This window comes from Mauremys reevesii, linkage group 6, assembly GCF_016161935.1.
Source record: "Mauremys reevesii isolate NIE-2019 linkage group 6, ASM1616193v1, whole genome shotgun sequence".
In the NCBI taxonomy this organism is placed as follows: domain Eukaryota; kingdom Metazoa; phylum Chordata; order Testudines; family Geoemydidae; genus Mauremys; species Mauremys reevesii.
In genome coordinates, this window is record NC_052628.1 from 3795719 (window position 1) to 3815312 (window position 19594).

The window sequence follows — 19594 nt, forward strand, 5'->3', positions numbered from 1 at the left end:
GAGGCAGGACAAGGCTGGCAGCAGTGAGATCGTGCAGCTACTCAGCGGTTTGGGTCTCCCTTCTCCTAGACGACGTGGTGGGGACAGGTTTCTGGGAGCAGTTTGTATGCCGACCGGAGGGGCAGTGAATGAGGCTGGGGATGACTGATCTGATGGTGGAGCGCAAGGATGGGACCGTGTGGTTCGGGCATCATGCTAGCCCTAGAGATACCTGCTTCAATTCCTGGCTCTGCCGCCGACTCTGTGTACGGCCTTGGGCAAGTTATTTAGGCCCTGCTTTAAACTGAGAATGGGTGTCTGCCTAGAAGGTGCTCCAGTGCGGGAATCCCTACGGCCTGGAATGTATGGAGTCAGTGGTCTCTTGTAGGCTCTGACTCTCTGAGATGGGCCGTAGGAAGATTTAGGTTCCCCCTCCCAGACTCCAGAACTGGGGAGTCTTCTAAGAGAGGGTGAGGTTTGGTTTGGGGGATGTTTCCACTGAAGAACACACTGGGAGAAGCGAATGTTGACACCACCGTTTCTGGGAAGGGGGTGGCATTGTTGGCCTTGGCTAATATGTCCAATCACAGAGTAAAGAGTAAGTTCTCGCTCCCTCCCGCTGTCCCACAGCCAAATCAACTGACCGTCGCTCCTGTCTCCAGGTATCACGGGCTCTGGGTATCGGAGTCCCCTGGCTTAGAAGGGGAAGCACCAGCTTTGGTTCGAGCAGCCAGCCAGAGACACCTCCACCCTGAACGTGTTTTGGGGTGGGGAGCGTTGGGAAGATGACCAATCAGGGAGAAAGGGGAAGGGGCGGATCTGGGAGAGGAAGCCAGGAGGCCCGGCTAGACTCAGTGGCTGGTCTGGGATATGGTCCACGGTGTGCCCCGAAGTGTCCAGCCCTCTCCTGGAACATTCCGATAATGAATGAGGTTCGTTGCTCCTTTAAAGAGACGAAAGCCTGGACCGGCGTGGAGGGTCACTTCAGTTCAAACACAGCCCTGGGTTGGTTTCGACTGAAAGTAAAACAAGTGCATTGAATCAAAAAGAGAGTGGTGTTAAGTGAGTTCCAGTACAAGGGATAAAGACAAACGTGGTTACAAACGAATACCAGTAAAATATGCTGCTTTGTGGCTCAGACTGAACAAGTTACAGTCTGGGTTCAAGGTAGATTCATTGCCAATCTTTTTTCTTCTCAGCCATGGCTGACTCTCTCTCGGTCAGGACCTTCCACAAAAGTACAAGATGCTGGTTTCCCTTCTTTTCCTAGGGTAGGTTTACACTTACCTTCCGGGTCGACGCGGTGAGTTCGACTTCTCGGAGTTCGAACTATCGCGTCTGATCTAGACGCGATAGTTCGAACTCCGTAAGTGCTGCGGTCGACTCCGGTACTCCACCACTGCAAACGGCGGTGGTGGAGTCGACGGGGGAGCCGCGGAGTTCGACCTTGCCGCGTCTGGACGGGTGAGTAGGTCGAACTAGGGTACTTCGAATTCAGCTACGCTATTCACGTAGCTGAATTTGCGTACCCTAGTTCGACCCCCCTTCTTAGTGTAGACCAGGCCCTAGACAAAAGATCTTTGCGTAAGCAGGTTTCTCACCTATGTTCAGTTCCCAGAGATTTCAACCCCCTGGGCTGACGGACCCGCCTTTCTCACCTTGTGTCTGCCCAGTGATGGATTCCAAAATGGCTTCTTCTCTCACCTCATATCTTCCCAAACTCACTGTTTTGTCCCCAGACTCGGGATGACCTCGTGCCGTTCTTCCCTTCCTGTTGACTTCCCACCCCCCTGCTGATTTGTAGGTAAATGGGGCTTCCATTGTTTTTGGTCACACTTTGGTTAATTTCACTGAAGACATGTAACTAGCTACCTTCCCTCCAGCCAAACACTGTTTCTCCCTTTGGTCACAGATTTTAAAGCATAACATCTGTGGCTATTCATAATCCCTAATATAGTGTTAATACAGACATTTTACAATGATATTAATCACCACTGTGTCATTAGCTTTCATAAATGACCTTACTTGATACACTTTGATAATGCAGCAACGTTGTACACAATCAGTTCATCAATTGCTTATCATTTGGGGTTCAGACTCGCTGTCTTTATAGACCAGTGAAATTTTGAAATGTATTCTGAGCTGGAGTTCCTTTTCAACTCCTGGGAAGAGACACCATGCGATCTGGGGAGGACATGCAGGGGAGGGATAGTGGTTTGAGCATTGGCCTGCTAAACCCAGGGTTGTGAGCTCAATCCTTGAGGGGGCCATTTAGGGATCTGGAGCAAAAATCTGTCTGGGGATTGGCCCTGCTTTGAGCAGCGGGTTGGACTAGATGACCTCCTGAGGTCCCTTCCAACCCTGAGATTCTATGACTTCATGCCAGTTCCTTCCCCACTGCTGATAGTTGAGTCATTATCTCATCCCTTTTTTTGGCTTGATGACTTTGTTTACCTTTTATGTAAATGTGTCTTAATTGTCTCTGCCTGATGACCAGGCTGGTCAGCCAAACAAATACAGGTTCCTTTGCCTAGGGCAGAAGGGGCTTCTGCATTGCTTGCCAAACATGTTTGAAGAACCTAATTCTAGCAGATATCTGTAAGTTTTGACACACCCCATACATACTTCATGCAAGAGTATTAGTTATCAGTGAGCTGTTGTTTTTCCAGTGATCTTGTACATTCCACCTTGCGAGTGTATATCATGACATCAGTATCTCAGGTGGAGTGAATATGTCAGGCCTGATAAGAGTTGCGGACCCTGAGGAGTGACTCATGAATGGGTTACAGTATTTCAGCACGCGTTGCCAGGAGTAGTTGCTCCATGTGAATGGGGTGCCCAAAGCTGAATGCCCTCTCTGGCCGACCTCCCATCCTAAGGCGAGGTTCCCAGCATGTTCTCCTCCATATTTAGCACACCGCTTTGACAGTTGTCTCTTCTCAGTAGGAAGGGCAGGAGACAGCCTGCCTGGGAGCAACAAGACCGGCTGACAATTGCAATACAACATCTGGATAGTAGCAGCTATCGCCTCCAGCCCTATCACTTTGAGCTGTGGTCTAGAGAGATCTCATAAGCCAAGTAGGGCTGAGCTGGGCCACTGGGAGATTTCCATGGCAAACTCAGGCACTGCAGAAAGCGCTGTTGGTGTCTCAGCTGGCGGTGTCGTTCTCCCTGCATCTGGTGTCATGAAGGAATGTGCTGTCTTTTCTATGAGAAGCAGGGTGGATGTGTTGACTATTTCTGGCCATTAAAGATCCCACAGCACTTTTCATGGAGCGGTTTGCCTGAATTCTGCTTCTGCCTAAATTCCCCTCCAGTTTCAATCGGACACGCAATCCTTCTTCATTTTTTGCCCTCTGATGCTGAGTAGCATTGCTATAAAACAGCAGCTATGTTTCATCCCTGAGGTGAACACAACGGTTATTGCAGCGATAGCAGTATACAGTACATAAAGTGCCTTTGATTTCTTTGGGGTAAGGGTACCATGGAAATATAAGCTGATCTATTGTTATTATTCACTAGAATGTGGATGTCAGATGACTTAAACAATCAGTGACAAAGCATTTCTGCTCACTGCAACAGCTGGTACTAGGCAAAAATCCAATACCATACCTACCTTCCTTACTGCACCCAATCAACCATGAGAAGTGAAAAAAAGAGCTGCTCTATTTCACTTGACACCGGGGATGAAATCAGTCACTAGGCTTGGGAACAGCAAACGTATCTTCCCTTCCCATTGGGGCTGGAACAATGATTTATTATCACCATGTTTCTCCAGTATTGATTTGGGTGGGGGGGCTTACTTAAAAAGCCAAACTTTAAGAAGACAAGAATGTCCATTCTGGGTATGACCAGTGGTGCACCTATCCCAGTATCCTGTCTCCTGATAGCAGCCAGTACCAGATGATTCAGAGGGAATGAACAGAACAGGACAATTATCGAATGCTCCATCCCGTTATCCAGTCCCAGCTTCTGGCAGTCAGAGATTTAGGGACACCCCAGAGCATGGGGTTGCACTTCTGCCCATTTTGGCTAATAGCCATTGTTGGACCTATCCTCCAGGAACTGATCTAATTCTTTTTTGAACCCAGTTATAGTTTTGCTCTTCACAACATCCCCTGACAACGAGTGCCACAGGCTGACTGTGCATTGTGTGAAGAAATACTTCCTTTTGTTTGTTTTTAAATCTGCTGCCTATTCATTTCACTGGGTGTCCCCTGGTTCTTGTGTTATGTGATGGGGTAAATAACACTTCCCTATTCACTTTCTCCACACGATTCATGACTTTATAGACCTCAATCATATCCCTCCTTAGTTTTCTCATTTCTCAACTGAACAATAACAATCTTCTAAATCTCTCCTTGTATGGAAGCTGTTTCATACTCCTGATCATTTTTTGTTGCCCTTCTCTGTACCATTTTCAATTCTAATATATCTTTTTTGAGATGAGGCGACCTTAACTATACTTATTTAAGATGTGGACATACCAGGGATTATACAGTAGCATTCTGATATTTACTATCTTATTATCTATCCTTTTCCTAATAGTTCCTAACATTCTGTTTGCTTTTTTTTTGACTGCCGCTGCACATTAAGCGGTTGTGTCCAGAGAACTATCCACAATGAGTCCAAGATCTTCCTTGAGTGGTAACAGCTAATTTAGACCCCATCATTCTATATGTATAGTTGGGAATATGTTTTCCAATGTGCATTACTTTGCATTTATCAACATTGAATTTCATCTGCCATTTTGGTGCCCAGTCACGTTTTTAATTAGATCCATTTGTAACTCTTCACAATCAGCTTTGGTTTTAGATATCTTGAGTAATTTTGTATCTTCTGCAAATTTTGCCACCTTGCTGTTCACCCCCTTTTCTACATCATTTGTGAATATGTTGAACAGCACAAGTCCTAGTACAGATCCTTGGGGGCCCCTGCTATTTACCTTTCTCTCTTGTGAAAACTGAGTATTTATTCCTAGCCTTTGTTTCCTATCTTTTGAGGATCCTTGTATCCTTCAGTTGCGGATCCCTCTTATCCCATGCAGCTTACTTTGCTTAAAGAGCCTTTGGTGTGGGACCTTGTCAAAGGCTTTCTGAAAATCTAAGTACACTATATTTGCTGGATCACTCTTTTTGACCCCCTCAAAGAAAATTCTAGTAAATTGGTGAGGCATGATTTCATTTTTAAAGCAGTGTTGACTCTTCCCCAACAAATCATGTTGATCTCTGTGTCTGATAATTCTGTTCTTTGCTATAGTTTCAACCAGTTTGTCCGGTACTGAAGTTAGGCTTACCAGCCTGAAATTGCCAGATTTGCCTCTGGAGCCCTTTTTTAAAAGTTGCATTGTGTTAGTTATTTGCCAGTCATCTGGTACAGAGGCTGATTTAAGTGATAGGTTACATACCACAGTTGTTAGTTCTGCAATTTCATAATTGAGTTCCTTCAGAACTCTTGGGTGAATGTCATCTGGTCCTGGTGATTTATTACTGTTTAATTTATCAGTTTGTTCCAAACCTCCTCTAATGCCACCTCAATCTGGGACAGCTCCTCAGACCTATCACCTACAAAGAATGGCTCAGGTGTGGGACTCTCCCTCACACCCTCTGCAGTGAAGACTGATGCAAAGAATTCATTTAGTTTCTCTGCAACAGCCTTGCTTTCCATGAGTGCCTCTTTAGCACCTCGATTGTTCAGTGACCCCACTGCTTCTGCTTCTGATGTACTTTTTAAAACATTGCTGATGTGTATGTATCTTTAGCTAATTGCTCTTCCAATTCTTTCTTGGCTTGCCTTATGGTACTTCTATACTTGGCTTGGCAGAGTTTATTCTTCTTTCTATTTTCCTCACTAGGATTTGACTTCTAATTTTTAAAGGATGCCTTTTTGCTTCTAGACACATTTTGACTCTGCTGTTTGCCATGGTGGCGCATTGTTTGATCCTCTTACTGTTTTGTTTCTATTTGGGGCATGCATTTAGTTTGAGCCTCTATTTTAAATAGTTGCCACGCAATTTGCAGGCATTTCACCCTTTTTCCAAGTCTGCTTCTTGTACCTCTGTAATCTTCCCTCTTTGGCTGTAACCTCTGAAAGAGATGGAGCTGATGATGAGGCCTGGTCACCATCCGGTGAGCAAGGATTCATGTGATAATGGTGATAAATTAACTCTAAAGCAACAGAGCCTTCTCCTCTATAATGGGGATACATTTTTTAAAGGAACTTCAGCTCCAAGGTTTGTTGAATCTTAGGACAGTGGTTTCCACGACAGCCGATAGGAGGTTTATCCCAGATGGGCAGCTGAGGCATGTTCCTAGCACCCTTTGGACATTAGATTGCTTGGAGGTTTAATGCCCAAACCGAACAATCGTTTATCATGACAGAGCCCCACTGGACTCAGCTTCTTCCAGAGCCCCTGGAAGTCAACGGGAGTCTTTCCATTGACTTCCACTGGCCTTGGACCAGGCACTTGGCCTGAGCAAGACAGGATTCGAGGAACTGTCAGCTGAGCGCAGCGCTCTGGTACAGGACAGGCCTGGGCTGGCATGAAGATGCACCAGGTGGCCGGAGGTGTCTCCTCCATCTCTGGGTGCTGTCATTCCTCACTAGAAGCATTTCGAGGGAGGGATGGTCTTTTCCTAAGTGTCTGTGCAGCATCCTGACCTTGAGCGTTTCCTTTGGGGACCACCAGAGTGTAAATAACGAGTCCTGGTGGCTTGGCTGAAATTTAATGAGCTGTCAGAGCAGGTTGGAAAGCTTGCAGCAAAGTTCATTGGCTTCTCTCCTCCCCGCTCCAGCTGTGCTAGTGTTCCTTCATCCTGGGGCTGCCACGTGCCCCTGTTGGAGTTAACCTAGTGAGGAGGGCTTTAAACTAGGTTCACCAGGGGAGGGAGACTAAAGCCCTGAGGTAAGTGGGGAAGTGGGATGCCAGGAGGAAGCACCAGCAGGAGAGCACAAGAGGGGAGGACTCCTGCCTCATACTGAGAAAGCAGGACGATCAGTGAGTTATCTTAAGGGCCTAGACACAAATGCAAGAAGCCTGGGAAACAAGCAGGGAGAACTGGAAGTCCTGGCACAGTCAAGGAACTATGATGTGATTGGAATAACAGAGACTTGGTGGGATAACTCACATGACTGGAGCACTGTCATGGATGGCTATAAACTGTTCAGGAAGGACAGGCAGGGCAGAAAAGGTAGGGGAGTTGCATTGTATGTAAGAGAGCAATATGACTGCTCAGAGCTCCAGTATGAAACTGCACAAAAACCTGAGTGTCTCTGGATTAAGTTTAGAAGTGTGAGCAACAAGGGTGATGTCATGGTGGGAGTCTGCTATAGACCACCAGACCAGGGGGTGAGGCGGAAGAGGTTTTCTTCCGGCAACTAGCAAAAGTTAGTAGATTACAGGCCCTGATTCTGATGGGGGACTTCAGTCACCCCGATATCTGCTGGGAGAGTAATATAGCGGTGCACAGACAATCCAGGAAGTTTTTGGAAAGTGTAGGGGACAATTTCCTGGAGCAAGTGCTGGAGGAACCAACTAGGGGCAGAGCTCTTCTTGACCTGCTGCTCACAAACAGGGAAGAATTAGTAGGGGAAGCAAAAGTGGATGGGAACCTGGAAGGCAGTGACCATGAGATGGTCGAGTTCAGGATCCTGACATAAGGAAGAAAGGAGAGCAGCAGAATGTAGACCCTGGACTTCAGAAAAGCAGACTTTGACTCCCTCAGGGAACTGTTGGTCAAGATCCCTTGGGAAACTAATATGGGGGGGGAAAGGAGTCCAGGAGAGCTGGCTGTATTTTAAAGAATCCTTATTGAGGCTGCAGGAACAAACCATCCCGATGGGTAGAAAGAATAGTAAATATGGCAGGCGACCAGCTTGGCTTAACAGTGAAATCCTTGCTGATCTTAAACACAAAAAAGAAGTTTACAAGAAGTGGAAGATTGGACAAATGACCAGGGAGGAGTATAAAAATATTGCTCAGGCATGCAGGAGTGAAATCAGGAAGGCCAAATCACACTTGGAGTTGCAGCTAGCCAGAGATGTTAAGAGTAACAAGAAGGGTTTCTTCAAGTTTGTTAGCAACAAGAAGAAAGTCAAGGAAAGTGTGGGCCCCTTACTGAATGAGGGAGGCAACCTAGTGACAGATGATGTGAAAGAAGCTAATATACTTAATGCTTTTTTTGCCTCCATCTTCACGAACAATGTCAGCTCCCAGACTGCTTCACTGGGCAGCACAGCATGGGGAGGAGGTGACCAGCTCTCTGTGGAGAAATAAGTGGTTCAGGACTACTTAGAAAAGCTGGACAAGCACAAATCCATGGGGCAGAATGTACTGCATCCGAGGGTGCTAAAGGAGTTGGCATATGTAATTATAGAGCCATTGGCCATTATCTTTCAAAACTCATGGCAATCCGAGGAGGTCCCAGATGACTGTAAAAAGGCTACTGTAGTGCCCATCTTTAAAAAAGGGAAGAAGGAGGATCTGGGGAACTACAGGCCAGTCAGCCTCACCTCAGTCCCTGGAAAAATCATGGAGCAGGTCCTCAAGGAACCAATTCTGAAGCACTTAGAGGAGAGGAAAGTGATCAGAAACAGTCAGCATGGATTCACCAAGGGCAAGTCATGCCTGACTAACCTAATTGCCTTCTATGACGAGATAACTGGCTCTGTGGATGAGAGGAAAGCAGCAGACATGTTATTCCTTGACTTTAGTAAATCTTTTGATACGGTCTTCCACGGTATTCTTGCCAGCAAGTTAAAGAAGTATGGGCTGGATGAAGGACTATAAGGTGGATAGAAAGCTGGCTAGATCATTGGTCTCAACAGGTAGTGATCAATGGCTCCATGGCAGCCGGTATCAAACGGAGTGCCCCAAGGGTCGGTCCTGGGGCTGGTTTTGTTCAATATCTTCATTAATGATCTTGAGTTGTGGTCCCCAACGTGGTGCCCACAGGCACCATGGCGCCCGCCGGGGCATCTATGTGCACCCGCCTACTGGATGCCGGACAAGCAGCTGCTGAAATGCAGCCGAGAAGAAGCGGCATCAAGAGGCGTCGCCGCAGAAATGCCACTAATTTTCGGCGGCATTTCGGCGGTGATGCTCCTTGATGACGCTGCTTCTTGGCGGCATTTCGGCGGCGACGCTTCTTTGCGTTGCCGCTTCTCAGCGGCATTTCAGCGGCTGCTTGTCCAGCAGCCACAGTCCTCGGTGTCTAGCCATCCGGCACCTGCCACACAGCAAAGGTTGGGGACCACTGATCTGGAGGATGGCGTGGACTGCACCCTCAGCAAGTTTGCAGATGACACTAAACTGGAAGGAGTGGCAGATACACTGGAGGGTCGGGATAGGATACAGAGGGACCTAGACAAATTAGAGGATTGGGCAAAAAGAAATCTGATGAGGTTCAACAAAGACGAGTTCAGAGTCCTGCATTTAGGATGGAATAATCCCAGGCACTGCTACAGACTAGGGACCGAATGGCTGGGCAGCAGTTCTGCAGAAAAGGACCTAGGGGTTACAGTGGACGAGAAGCTGGATATGAGTCGGCAGGGTGCCCTTGTTGCCAAGAAGGCTAACGGCATTTTGGGCTGTATAAGTAGGGGCATTGTCAGTAGATCAAGGGATGTGATCATTCCCCTCTATTCGACATTGGTGAGACCTCACCTGGAGCACTGTGTCCAGTTTTAGGCCCCACACTACAAGAAGGATGTGGAAAAATTGGAAAGAGTCCAGCAGAGGGCAACAAAAATGATGAGGGGGCTGGAGCACATGACTTATGAGGCGAGGCTGAGGGAACTGGGATTGTTTAGTTTGCAGAAGAGAAGAGTGAGAGGGGATTTGGTAGCTGCTTTCAACTACCTGAAAGGGGGTTCCAAAGAGGATGGTTCTAGACTGTTCTCAGTGGTGGCAGATGACAGAACAAGGAGCAATGGTCTCAAGTTGCCGTGGGGGAGGCCTAGGTTGGATATTAGGAAACACTATTTCACTAGGAGGGTGGTGAAGCACTGGAATGGGTTACCTGAGGAGGTGGTGGAATCTCCATCCATAAAGGTTTTTAAGATCAGGCTTGACAAAGCCCTGGCTGGGATGATTTAGTTGGGGATTGGTCCTGCTTTGAGCAGGGGGTGGGACTAGATGACCTCCTGAGATCCCTTCCAACCCTGAGATTCTATGATTCGATGATTCTATGAATGGGAGTTGTACCGTTGGTTACAGTGGGAGCAGAAGCCAGTCTCTGAGCTGCAGCACTCCCTACAATTCCAGTCCAGAGCAGATCTTCCTTCCAGCATACATCACTCCTGGCCCTGTTCCAGTCTTGAACCCCCCCTGCCCAATACCTCCTGCCATGCCTGTCCTGCCCCACCAACCCCAGCTCTTCCAGACCTGCAGCCTCGCCCTGGTGTTCCCATCTTGGATTCCCCCACACCCAGCTCTGCTGGTGCACCTCAGTTCTGCAACCCCACCCTGCTAGTTCAGCCCGGGAATGTCCCCTGAGCAAAGCTGGGTTTGCGATCCAAGCAAAATCACATTACCATCGGGCTAAGTTCTGCCAGGCTATTACCTTGATCCCTAAAGCGGATTGGAACCCAGCTGGCTGAGATGTGCAAAACCAGCGCTCGCGTAGGCTGGAATTGTCGACGGCTGCCCTGTGTTTGTGGTGCCTGATGCCTGGCATTGGACAGGTTCAAGGGGTGACCCCGGAGGCCTGCTTTGCCAGGGTGCAGAGCGCTCTCAGCGGCGGTGGGTTGAAAAACACTGCATGAAATTCCGTCCACGTTTTTCCCCATTAGTGAACATTTTAATTGAAATGTGAGAAAGTTTCCAGCGTCTCTAGTCTCAGGACTGGTTGGGGGCCAATGGGAAATGAAAGGGCTTAGCACCACGCAGGGTCAGCAGCCAAAGCTGCCCTCATTCCTGTGCTGTGCCTTTTTTGTCTAACTTTCCTCCCGACTGGCTGAAGAATAAAGCTTATGCTTCTGAGAAAACCAGTGCCGAGTGGCTCCGAGAAATAGGCGCTGTAAGGAGACAGAACAGCATTTCAGGGCTTTCTGTTGCTATCCCACCTTTCTGTTTTCGACTGAGCCATGTTTTGTTATTGTTTGGCATTATTATTATTATTATTATCCCTGGCCTTTAAAGGACTCCCTGTTAGCAATCCTAGGATAGAGGAATCTGGAGCCCTGCTCTCATGTTAGGTACATAAGAGCTATGGCGCCCCTCTCAGACGCAAATTTTATGTAACCATCCCACTCTTCCCTGCAACTCCTTCCCTGATGTGGAGCACTAATACCCCCTAACAAACATGCTAATTTAAGAGCTGTTAAAGCTGGGGCCAGCGCGAGGTCACAGTCCACACAAACAGATGGTGTTTTGTCCTCGATAATTAAATTTTCCTGTATTTTGGGGCGAGAGACTTTTTGCCTTTGATTTCAGCCCAGCTGCTCCCAGCCCACTCCATTTTCCTCGTTTTTCTCTCCTCCTCCTCGGTTTGCACTAAACAAATACCAGCTTAATGGCTATGTCGGGATTCAGAGGTGGGGGGCTAGGGTTAGGGAAAGGGTGCAGAGCCTTGTACGTGGGTCCTGGCTCCTTTCAGGCTGCTGCCTGTAAAAGTGAAAGTGGGTTTAAAAAAACCAAACCCTCGCTCCAAATCCCAAAGCATGTTCACAGCCAACGTTGGATGCCTCGCTGTGGAGTGACTTCAGAATCCAGGGGTCACGGAAGATGCACGGATTCAAAGCAAAGCCAGATCTCTTCCAGGTGAGCTCAAACCAGCTCTGTATGTGTCAGCTCTGCCTGGGCCAAGTGCATCTCTGATGTGCTCACCAGCTGTTCCCTGGGCTTTCTCAAAGCAAAGCTCTGATCTGCTGCTGCGCCTGCTTCAGCCGGACTCCGAAGGAAGCCACCTCCCTTTGCCCTGTGCCTGTAACCTCTGAAGACCCCGAAGAAACACCGCATACCCTGGAGGTGGGGGGAAGCGCATGGAGCACTTTTTATGACCGTGGAGCTGACGCACTGCGCTGGTCAGGGACAGAGGGCAGGCCGGGTTCAGCAGCAGTAGGCAGCCCCAGTCTGCTGTATGCAGCAGTCATTGCTGTAACAAATCCAGAGTTATTAGCTGAGCAGGGAGGATGTCCAGAGGCGGAGGGGTGGGGGCGCTGGGGCTTGGAGCTGAGTTATGGAGGTCCTACTGTAAGCTGAGGGGGTGTCGAGGGAAAGACTGATGCATGGGAGAGGAGAGGGGAGCAGAGGGAGGATTAACTTCCTCCCTCATGTCCCCAGGAAAGTTTTCAAAGAGTGACTTTGTTCTGGCACCCAGAGGGGGCAGAGACCCAACTCCCCTCCAGAGCTGGCCTCCTAGCCACGCCATCCTGGTGGATTAAGAGGCCTGGCCCCACGGGGCGGCTGATTCTTTGGGAAACCCAAAGGAGAACAAAGGTCAGGACAGCTACCTCCCACGCTCTGCTGGCTGGCTCTGTTCCCTCCTCTCCACGCCATGCAGCAGCTAGTGGGTCTGTTGGTGAAACCCGTTCGCTGCTGCTGCTATCTTTAATGTAGGCTTCACCTATTGACAGCAAGGATGGCTCAGTAATTAGGCTGCTAACCTAAGGTGTGGGAGCCCTAGTTTCAGTTTCCTGCTCTGCCACTTACATCTTGTGCGACCTTGGCCAAGTCACTTATTCGCTTGGTGCCTCAGTTTCCCCATCTGTACAAAGGAGATAACAGCCCTGCCCTACCTCACAGGGGTACTGAGAGGAGCAATGTGTTAATGATTGTGAGGCCCTCAGATGTAAATCACTGGATTTTTAAGGGGTTTTCAATGATTATTTTTTAAAAGCAAATTTAGCATGGGCAGAAATGTGCCAGATAGAGAGCCTGGGTCTCCCAGCCAGGGGACAGCTCCGGATCTCCGCCCCTGCTGAGTGGCAGAGCGTGCTGCCCAGTACTGCTGTGCCCATGAGGCAGGGCACAGGAGTTAGTGTAAGCCTTTTGTCATCAACAAAGGGGGCTCGGTGGGCTGAGCCCCACTCCTGTGGGGCCAGAGAGGAGCCGATGGGCAGAGTCTTTGGGCCAAGCAAGAGGAAGCCGGGACTCCGTAAGCAGTGGGATCAGCCCTGACACTGTAGGGATGCTGCCTCCCACAGTGCGTCCCCTGCAGCTATGATCTGAGCCAGGAGGAGTGTGAGCTGCTACTGTCCCGTCTCTGCTGCAGCAGCTGGGCAGCTCGGACTCCCCTGCTTTACACCCACTTAGCGACCTTGGAGACCGACACCTCCTGCAGAACAGGGGCCAATTAACCTGCCCCATCAGGGTGTCTCCCACAACCCCACGGAGCCCCGTCCTCAGCACGAGAAGGGAGTTGGCTCTCTCAGGCCGCCACTGACCTATTCGCTGCAGAGGCTGCCAGTTGGGATGGGGGTTTTGGTGGCATCCAGCGGGAGACGCACGGAGCCCCCAGGGGCGTTTGGCACGGACCTTGCTCGCCCGCCCGTCTCGCAGGAGGGCTGGCGTTGAGACGGTGCAGTGAACACAGTCCAGGAAACTCTGCCATGCGAGCGGCGTTGTTTGTAAACTGCCAGCCCAAGTGCGGTGCAGATGTTTGGAGTCAGATGCGGCTTGCGGAAGAAAACGCTGAGCCAGCAGCAAGTAGGAACAATTTGCCCTCTATTATCTCTTCTGCGTTCCCCTCCTTCCCAATATCTTAGATTGAAACCCCCGGCCAAGGAAAGAACCTCCAGCCTCGTTTAACCCCAAGACAGTGAGAGTGGGGATGTGTGGGCATGAGGTGTCAGGGACTAGAGAGGAGAGTGGGATCAGGCAGATTCCTGAGACCCCACCTGCCCTCTTCACTTCCTTGAGGGTAGAAACAGGGGGCAATTAAACAGAACGAGGATCAAGGGAGCCTAACGATGGGTAGGTGGGGGCATGGCCCAGGTGACTTTACCAGCTGTTTGCTCACACAGGAGGGGGATGGAAACAGCATTCGAGGTTCTAGGAGCCCGGTGGAGTGAGGACGAAGAGTGAGGTTGGGGAGCGGACCGGGGCTGCATAGCAAGGGAAGATGGGGGTGGGGTAGGTGAGGGGGTGCTGTGCCCTGGCAGGGGTTTGAGTGGGTCCCAGGGCAGGGGTGGGTGGGGTCGGATGGGGTTGTATATGTTGGGGAGGGTGTTAATTTGTTACCAGGCATGTAAATAGCTATTTAAACAGAGGCCTTGTCTGCCACTGGGAGGCACCTGGCCTGGTTTGGTGCTCCCCTGATAGCGGTAAATGATAGGCGAGGGCTGTGCTCGGGTGCAGGGGGCTGGGTGGCAGTGACGCATGCGGCCGGGTAAGGCCTTTCCTCTGATGGGCCCGTAGCACTTGAATGAATCCGGCCACAGTCACACCGCTCCCTGAGGTGGGTCTCACACCCACGCTAGGGCTGTCAACTTCGTAACATTTCAAAACCAGACGCTCCAGCGGGAATGCTGGAACCTCCCCCGCCCCCCCTCCGCCCCCAAGGCCCCACCCACCATTCACTCCTTTTCCCACCTCACCCTGTCACTCCCCCGCCCCCACCCCGCTCAGGAGGGACTCGCCTGCGGAGCCGGGGCTGGGAGCTGCAGCCGCCCGATGCAGGTGGGAGGTGGCCCTGGCTGAGTAGGGGCTGGCGCGGGTGGTGACCCGACACCTCCCGTCCTCCCCCGCCCGCAGTGCCTGGTCAGTATTACTGACTGGAGGAAAACCGGACACCTGGCCACTTACCTGCATCCCAGATGAGGAAACTGCCACTTCAAGGGATGCAGAGACATGCCCAAGGGCACCCAGTGCTGGAAACTGAGCCCAAGAGTCCTGGCTCCCAGGTGGGCCTAGATGGCAGCAGCTCCACTCATCCTAGAACCGGGTCGTCTCTACAGATGGACACTCCCCGTCACACAGGGGCTGATCCCAAAGTCATTACTCAGGATTTACTCAGTCCTTGCTCAGGCTAAGCTCCGAGTGGCTGCAGTGGGAGGACTGTAAGTGAAGTGAGGCCGAGACGGTGTAAACCGGAGACGTCAGAGGGAGTTTTGCCTGGGTGGGAAAGCAGGCAGGATGTCAGGCCTGGGGATGTTCCCGCAATGGAGTGTAGGCGTCAGACGGCATCTCCAGGAGACATGGAGGGACTTAAATTCCCCTCTGCACCCAGAGGGGCAATCTGGCCTCCTGGCAAACCTGCCTGGGATAGGGAGTCTGGCTGGTACCCTGTTTGCTTGCCTGGATTTGTGTAGATTAAGCGATAGTGACGGCCACTATATGTTGGAATAGGAAAAGGTGCAGAGAGGGGCAACAAAAGTGATTGGGGCATGGAACAGCTTCCAGACGAGGAGAGATTACAAAGACTGGGTCTGCTCTGTTTGGAAAAGAAATAACTAAGGGGGGATATGATAGGGGTCTGTAAAAGCATGGCTGGTGCGGAGAAAGTCAATAAGGAAGTGTTATTTACCCCTTCCCATAACAAGAACTAGGGACTATTCAATTGCGGGACCGAGTGTCGTAAAGTCAAAACCAATTGTCGTAAGTCGAATCAGGATGTCAATTCAGAAGCGTTGTAAGTAGTAAGTCGAACGTCGTAAAGTTAAGGGCTGCCTGTATTTCTTCACACAACGTCCAGTCAATCTGTGGGACTCTTTGCCAGTCCAAAAGTCTAACTGGGCTCTAAAAAGAACTAGATCAGTTCCTGGAGGATAGGCCCATCAGTGGCTATTCGCCAGCATGGTCAGGGATGCAACCCCATGCTCAGGGTGTCCCTAGCCTCTGATTGCCAGAAGCTGGGACTGGACGGCAGGGAATGGCTCACTGGATAATTACCTGTCCTGTCCTGTTCGTTCCCTCTGAAGCATCTGGCACCTGCCACTGTCGGCGGACAGGACACTGGGCTAGATGGACCATTGGTCTGACCCAGTGTGGCCCTTCTCAGGCCAGTGTCCTGCTAGGAATGGTTCTTTGAAAGCAATATCACTAAGGATTTCAGCAGCTTCTCCCCTATCAGATGCTTTTAAAAATACCGTCTGCTTGTGTTTTAATTGCACCCGGAATTGATAATCTGGCTTCCAGCCTCCCCTATTCTCTGGCACGAGGTCTTACACGTGTCTCCGGAACACAGACTTTCTAGCCACTTCAGTGTGCAGAACTACCTGGGTGGAAGAAGCGGGTATCTTGGGCTTCTAGGCTCCCGTTCATTAGGGCTGGTTGGTTGCTGTGCTAGTCGATTTTAGGCCTGGATTGCGCCTCCAAGACTCAGCCCAGCGTGGGGTGAGGGGGCTGCACTGCTCCAGCATGAGCTCTGTGAGAGATTCGACCCCAGGGAGACAGGATCCCTCTCGAAGCGCTTCCCAGTGAGCACAGCTGGCGTGTGGTGGAGGGGAAGCAGAGCCAGGAACCCATCTCCTTGCCTCCTCTGGGACCTGGGTACCCTTGGAGGATGGGTGTGAAGGGAGTGATGCCTGTACACTCTGCAGTACGTGAACTGCAAACCCCGGGGCCAACGCAGCGATTGGACAGCTTGCATCCAGCTCCGCCAAACAAATCCTCTTCCACGCTGCAGGGCGGAGGAATGGCTTGGTTGGTAGCATCTGTGTCTGTCTGGGGGCAAGCAGATTGTGATTTCAAGCCCCCTCCCACTGCCACAGGCTCCTACCCGCTACTGATGCTGCAGGCACAATACTAGGGTGAGGGGCGTGCTGCGCTGTGTACGCTGCTGGGCTGCAGCGCAGGTGTCAAACCAACGTCTCTGGGTGCCCTCCAGGAGACAGTTCAAGATCCCCTGGCCTTTTTAGGGATTAACCCTAGTGTCCCACCCAACAATACACAGGCTGGGATGCCCCGGGCTGTGTGGGAGCCGTTGCTGTGTGAGTGCATTTCCCAGCACTAGCAGCCCCTACATCACCACTCTGGGCTACGTGGTGTATGAAGGGTGCTGAGAAAACAAGCTCCGGTCTGTTCTACCAATACCAGTTCTACCATCTTCGAAGCCTTCTCTACGCCGGGATGGCAGCTGCCAGGGTAGCTGCCCCAGTGTAGAGACCAAGGACACAACTGACACCAGTGCCACCCTATTTGAGCCAGCGCCGCTCACCCCGACATTGACAAGGCCCCAGAGTCTGCCCTGCACGTCTCCGCGGAGCACGGACCCCAGCTGCACATCAGCTACGCAGACCTCAAGACAACCTGATATTCCTTGATGGAAAAAGCAAATGCAGGAGCGAGTTGGATGCTGTGTGCGGCCGGGATGTTTCCAAGCAGGACCGTGCCAGAGCCAGGGGAGGATTTTGGAAACGAAATGTTAGTGCTTCAATCTGAGGCTTCTTTTCCTTTCCTGTGGCACCTTATAGACTAACAGATGTTTTTTGCATGAGCTTTTTTTGAATGAATATACCCTTTCTTTGGATGGGTATTCACCACACAAACACTCATGCTGCAAAAAAAAACATTAGTTAGTCTCTACCACATGCTTCTTTCTTTTTCTACAGAACCAGACTTTTCCTTTCCTGTTTGTTTTGGTTAGGACAGCGTGTGACTGTGAGAGACTTTGGGGCCGCGCTGGCTCTCTCTGCTTGTGTTGTTAAGGGGCATTGGAGAGTTTGTAAAGTGGTCTGGACGCAAACTTCACTAAGGCAGAATTCTGGGGTCATCTGCAAAATTGGGCCAGGGCAGGGCAGAATTTGGCAACACGAGTCCAATAAAAAACAATCACTGGCCTGAACCTTTGCCCAGAACTCTCAAACCGAACCCCAATCCACCCCTTTTCTGAGTTCCTAAACAGTTTGCGTTGTTTTGGTTTTTTACACTACACTCCCAATAAGTTTCATGTTCGTGTCTGGAGACTAGAAATGGCCGTGCCAAAATAAAGTGAGAAAGCGCTGCTCCTGTAATAATTCCAGCCTGAATGGATGCAGAATGTACCGGGAGCCACATGAGAAGGGCTGTTCTTGAGGGATTGCCAGCTTCAGTTTGCAGATGCAAGAAGTTTTGATAAACATCTGAACTGTTCGCTGCTCCTCTCTGGCTGAAATTGAGGGTGTTTCCATCTTAGCCCTCGAGCCATTGTTACCTGATCTATTGATTGTGCATTAGTTCTAGTGATCAGTTAGAAATGCTCATTAACACTGTAGTTTGGCAGGGGCCTGCCTTGTGACCAGATCCAGAAGGATTAGATTTATTACAAGGACTCCAGAGTGCATGAGAGCGTATCACTCGCAGGAAAGATATTGTGTCCTTGTAATATTTTTATTAGCAGTTAGCAAAAGCACAAACATCCAGCCCAGCAAAGTAGCTAGAGATAATACAGAATGCTTAAAGCAACCAGCATCAGAGCATCCATATACTCACACCATGCCCCTCAGAGACCTTCACGGTGGTGAGACAGGTGATCCAGGAGTGGTTCTATCTGCATGCCAAGAAGATCCCAATGGCTTACGCTGTGGAGAGCTCTATTATAGGGGTCTGTGGCTGACACGAATATTCATAAGGCTGTTCAGCGTCATTAGTTCATATCTAATCTTCCTCACCCTGATAACATCGGGGGAGGGGGGGCTCTCCTCTCCTGGGCTGTTATGTTATTTACCTCAAACTCATGATCATACACATCAGTTGGTTACCATAGCGCTTTTGTAGTTGAACGTCTGTGGATGTTCCTCTCCTAAAATTTCCAAAGCTAGCACTAACTGGTATTTTGCAGTTATCTATCAGCAGTTTAGTCCTACTGGTTTATGACACCGGCCTGTCCTACGGTATTTTATGATCACTCAGCTACTCGTGCTAAGATGTATGTGAAGGCTTTTGGGCCCCATGCTTCAGTGTAAGCTGTTGCCTTACAGGCTTCGAGGCCTGTAGGCTTCTTGCATTACTGCGCTAACTTACGGATAATTGATTTCTGCCTTACATAGGATACCTATACTTAGAGGCTACACCATCTATCCACACATCCGTTTATTCTCTCTCTCGTTTTTATACCATGCTCCTCATCTTTAGAACCTTGTGAGGTTCTCCCACCAGCAGCCCAAAGTTTCATTGGGTCATGATGCATGACACTGAATGCAGTCCAGGGGAGGGGGCAGAACTGACTTCCAGCACTAGGCTCATCGAGTGATGCCGCAATCTTGGGGCGAGCCCTGCAACAGAACAGGGATGGGGATGAGGGGGCCCCCATGCTTGTCCTTTGGAGACAAAGGTGGTCACCAGGTGTCTTCCTGACTTTGCGTGGCTTGCTGCCTTGAGGTTACCGCATTGCCACGCGACAATGTAAATAAGTCTTCCAGTCTCACTCCTTCGTTTTCATCATCCTGTGTCTGGCTGTAAACTCTCCTTCTTTCCTTGTGTCTCTTTATCATCTTCCCACTCCACCCCCTTGAGAAACCTTTTCAGAATCCTGGTCCAGTTTCACTTCCTAATAGCCTCTGTGCTGCTGGACCAGTCAGAGCCAATGTCCTCCAGTCATTCCTTCACCCTTTCCTCTGACAGAAAGCTCCAGTCACTCCCCTTAAACCTGCCAGTCTGGAAACACAAAGGGATAGCAAGAGGGCAAGGAGCAAAATCTGGTGCCCTGAGCAAGCAAACTCATCAGCCTCCATCACATGAGCCATCTCTGCTCTC

The 19594-nt window shown here is 50.1% G+C and overlaps 1 protein-coding gene across 6 annotated transcripts in view; it reads left to right on the forward strand.

Annotated features, from left to right (window-relative positions):
• Window positions 1-19594, forward strand: part of CNTFR (ciliary neurotrophic factor receptor) — a 414593-nt gene that overhangs the window by 183216 nt on the left and 211783 nt on the right. The window contains exon 1 of one of the 6 annotated variants that reach the window (XM_039545265.1): window positions 13974-14053. The exons of the other annotated variants lie outside the window; for them this stretch is intronic. The gene's annotated coding sequence lies outside the window, so the exon portion shown is untranslated. Of the gene's footprint in view, window positions 1-13973; window positions 14054-19594 lie in introns of those variants that run through there. 6 annotated transcript variants of the gene reach the window in all.